Here is a 5,287-nt window from a genome sequence, read left to right on the forward strand (position 1 = left end):
TTCGGAATGAATTGTGATAGTGGTAAACTACTGAATACTGAATAAAATGATTATGCAAACCACTGATGAAATATTTTAATGAGATTATTGAGACGCTATGCACCTAGCAGGGACGGTGGTTAATCCCACCTGTCGAGGTTACGGCGGCGGCGTAAGGACGGTGGTTAATCCCGCTTATGTTGAGATGTGAGGTCCGTGGCAAGAGTATCCCGCTTGCATCCCTTCAGAATCACTATAGTGTGCAAGCACTGACATCCTGGACTGTGATCTGGGCACGATATCTCGGGGGTTCCCATTATGAGACCAAAGGATGACATCTCCATGGAGATGTGTCGGGTTGGCAGTTGAACTGACAATGTGATATCACAGCCAGATAGGACAGGCATTCATCATGCGCATCTTTTATCTATTTTCTTGCTTTGCCGACTTGTATTGCTTGCCTAATTGTATAACATGCCTAATTGTCTATTTGAATTACTTGACATATATGCTTATACTTGTGCTTTACTTGCATTGTATTATTTGTGTATTCTATTGGGATTGAGGAGGTTCGGAAGGCGGTGGCGATGGGATCGCATGGAGGATAGGTTGGTGAAGGCTGTGGGACAACGGAGAGTTGTTAGTTTAGAAATTCACTAAGTTATAATACCCCTTTATCATTATGGTTTTAAGTGATGTTTTAATGTTTTAGTTATACTTTAAGTTGAATCTTGTGATGGATATGAAGTTCTAGGATTGCCTCTGGCGTCCCGGAGTCTTATATCTTACATCATTGGGCACTGTTACCATACTGAGAACCTCCGGTTCTCATACCATACTCTGTTGTTGTTTTTCAGATGCAGGTTGCAACCCACCTCGGTGAGTTGCTTGATGGTGACAGAGCAGAGGATTGCTATCTTGTTTTGAAGTCTTTTTGATTATTTTACTTAGATCTCTCACTTTTGTATTTATTTTTGGCCTAGAGGCTTACATTGAGAGGAAGTTTGTATAAGTTGTTTTAACTTTCTAAACTCTGTATTGTCTATATATAAATAGCCGTCTTAAACTCCGTGAGCCACGGCTAGAATCTTATGACTATTATATTTTGATATATCTATATATATGTCGTGATATCCGTACGTATATCTTGTACTTCGTTTAGTATAGCTTCGTGAGTACATTTTGCATTTTTCGAACTCTGTTTTTGAGCTTAATCCTTCATCGGGCTTCTAGAATATATATCATTTCCATCTATATAATATGTATAAGCTTTAGACTTGTCATAACCTTTGATTAACCTTTACTTTACGACACGAGGTAAGGTTTAGTGGTTGCATAATTAAATAAAAAATAAACACAAAGTTTAATGTTTATTATTTGGCCAAACAATAAATTTTATTTGGGAAGATTATTGTACACATAAATAATAAGCATTGATTTAAGTTTAACTTTAGTTACCCAAGCATATAGTTACCATCAATATGTATATGTAATTTAGCTAAATATAGACCTTCTTTTTGGCTGACTAATATTTGCATGACATATCACCATATTCCTAACGTTAAAAATAAATCAATTTTTATAAAAGAGGTTACTTTAAAAGCATTATGTTTAATCAGTTGATTTCAAAACTAAACTTTATAAAATGAATAGGTATAATAAACAAAATCGTTACTAATTTTTTTATGTAACAAAATCCAAAAATGCTTATATAGTGTAACACCCTACCACACAGAACTTTACGCCTAGGACGTAAATCAAGGGTGGTGAGGAACTACGACCTCTAAAAACAAAAATACATACATATATAACAAGGATAATATAGCTAGGAGCTTTGAAAAAGAAGCTAAGCAAGCGAAACAGAAAATCGCGTCACTCACGATCAAATACACGAAAAACAGATAGACGAAAAAGAAAGGAAGGATAAACAAGATTGAAAAGAAGGCTAAAAACATAAATATACAGATCAAAGCTCCAAGGGTATAGATATCAAACTCCAAACTCGACCTACGAAGCTAAGGCCGGCCAGAGTGTACATATATATCCCAAAAGTATAACTCAAACTACAAGATAAACACCTATTCTCCAATTCAACCTCTAAGAGGGACAAAATTCAATATATACCGTGGAGAGTATATATACACATATATACATAGCCTAAACTCAAAATATAATAACCCAAGAGTGAAATCTTTGCTTCCACCGAGAATTCTCCAAACACTTAATAAGATGTCTCTCGACCTGCATCTGAAAAATAACAAAATATGTATGGAATGAGAACCGGGGGTTCTCAGCATAGTAGAGGTGCCCACATAGATAATATATAAGATCCCGAAAAAGTCAGAGGCATTCCTAGAACTCCGACACTCAGATTTTAACTTAAAGATTATACTAAACCAAAAATCCAGTACTCTATCTAAGGAATTTTGTTTCTAATCTAACTCTTCATCTCCTATCGACCCAAACCTCCCAATCACCAGTGGAACTACCCAAAGCGTCACCTCCACTAGCATGAGGGATCTCTTAGTTATAAAGACATACAAGACAGGCAAAGAAAACACAGATAGAATGCAATTACAACCAGTAGAACAAATAGCAGATAAGCATGGATAGTCAATTAGGCAAACCAAAGTATGCATACTCAAACAAGTCATACAAATGTACATGATGCATGTCTACCCTATGGCCGATGAGTCTCATCTGTCGGTTATCCAGCCAAACTCGACATGTCTAGTAGCTAACCCTGAACAATCCCTATGTGTACACATCCCCAAGCTCAAAAACTCATAATCATCCAGAAAGGTATAAGTGTCCAGCCACACTTACGACATAGGGTCAAAGGAATGAGATGCAAATAATTTAAAATTTCCATCCTGGAGCAAGTGGGGCAAACTACAACCCTTACTACTACCCAGGAAGCTCAAATCATTATAATCCGGAGCAAGTAAGGTGAACCACACCCTTGCATCTACCCGGAGAGCCTCAATACTAACCAACCTGGAGCAAGTGGGGCAAACCACACCCTTGCATTTACTTAGGAGGAACGTTCTCATATATCCATGAGGAACAAAGGAGGGGATCCTAATCTCCCACCATCTCGCTGGAGGAGATTTTACAATACCAAGAGGAACAAAGAAGGGGATCCTCACCTTCCACCTTCTCCTGGGGTTGTACTTTCAAGAAAGAGTGCTCAGATGAAACAATTATTCCTTTAAAAATTAGTTTGTTAATATTAAAATTTAAAATATATTTATGCAACCCTATCTTCTCTACACTCCGACATCTTCTCTTTAATCAATTCAAAACACTTCACTAAACCACTCTAGTTAACCTACCCACAGTATTCTGTAACCCTAAATCTCCAGCTCTAAATACAAAACATAAATTATCCCTTTTATTTTACTAGTAGACTCTTACTCATCCCAAAATACCTAAACACTAGCTATTAGACCTTAAACAGAATTTTTAGAGGTTTGAAAAATTAGAGGAATAGTTGATAGTTCAAAATTGTGAATTCTCATCAAAACAGTAGTTTCGGAAGTTTACAGGCTTGCGGAGAAGGTCAAACAGTGAAAACAAAGTTTTAGTGTAAAATAGGGCATCGTGCATACACATCATGCATGCGTGTGCACGCACCACCCAAATTTCTTAATATGTGCGTACGCATCATAGTGTGCGTACGCACAACTTACAAATTCTCAGAGTTTGCGTACGCACATCCCTCGTGCGTACGCACGAGCTCAACCATACGCTCTCGTCTGTGCGTACGCACGATAGCATGCGTACACACGCACACCAGAAATCTTACTTTTCTGCAACTTAGTCAAATTTAATTTTCTGTACCCAACTTTCGACATCCATAAATTCCTCTACAAAAATCCAATTTCTATAATCTTTAAATTGAAACAAAATTCATTCAAATCCAAAATCTGAGACTCAAGTTATGGTCCGCCGAAGTTAGTTAAAAATTTGTTTTTACCAAAACTTTAAAACTCAAGTTTCCTAAATCAAATTCAACTCAATCCTAAACAAAACCATCTCAAACATTATCATAACTCATCAAACACCAACTCATTACTCATCAATTATTTAGTTACCCAAAATACCAACACTTCATCATAACTCAACATCTTATTTACTACATTCATGTATATACATAATAATTCCATCAACTCAAACTACACCACATCAATTCAACATATAATTCTTCAATACCACTTACTCATTTCAACTACAATTCACATCCATTCAACATCCGTTAACTTTATCCACTAAGTACGCACCAATCACATAATTCAACTTATCCTAAGGTTAACTAGCTTAAGTTTTCATGCGACATTACATATTAACTACGAGAAACCAAAATTATATCTTGGTCCATTCTTCCCTAAGCTCAAAACTCCACACTTCAAGCTTCCAAGATTCCAAATCAAACCCAATAATTCCAGCCATTCCAAGCACTCTAATTCGCTGATTCAACTCCTAACCAACACAATTTCAATCTAATCCATGCAATTTCATTATAATCAACATAGGGTTCACAAACTTGGACAAACCACAAGAATTTAGAGTTTTCTTATGTAACAGCCCAAACCACCCGCTAGCACGATATTGTCCGCTTTGGCACACAAGGCCTCACGGTTTTGCCTTTGACGATAGGGATGATAGCCGAAGCCCCCCACACTCACTCGTCAAAACACGTCATGCTAGGGAGAGGTATCCACACCCTTATAAGGCATGCTTCGTTCCCCTCTCCAACCGATGTGGGCCTTACAATCCACCCCCCTAAGGGAGTCCAGCGCCCTCGCTGGCACATCGATCCGGGTTCTGGCTCTGATACCATCTGTAACAGTCCAGACCACCCGCTAGCACGATATTGTCCGCTTTGGCACACAAGGCCTCATGGTTTTACCTTTGACGATAGGGATGATAGCCGAAGCCCCCCACACTCACTAGTCAAAACGCGTCATGCTAGGGAGAGATATCCACACCCTTATAAGGCATGCTTCGTTCCCCTCTCCAACCGATGTGGGCTTTACAATTCTTATCTTTTTTTGTTACATAATCTTTCTAGATTTAATTTTATTTTTTTAAAAATAGAATGAAAAATTTTGATGTCTTCTTTAAAGAAGCCAACAAAGGCCTTTAAAATTTATTCAACAAATATAAGAGATAAAGATTAAACTCAAATATCTCATGTTAAAGTTAAATTTTTTTTTTAATAAAAAGTTTGGGGATATGATTTTCTATTGTCTAACTAAAGCTCTGCCACCATCACCATCTTCTTCTATGTTATTAGGTAATATCT

This window comes from Arachis hypogaea, chromosome 16 (genome assembly GCF_003086295.3).
Source record: "Arachis hypogaea cultivar Tifrunner chromosome 16, arahy.Tifrunner.gnm2.J5K5, whole genome shotgun sequence".
In the NCBI taxonomy this organism is placed as follows: Eukaryota; Viridiplantae; Streptophyta; class Magnoliopsida; order Fabales; family Fabaceae; genus Arachis; species Arachis hypogaea.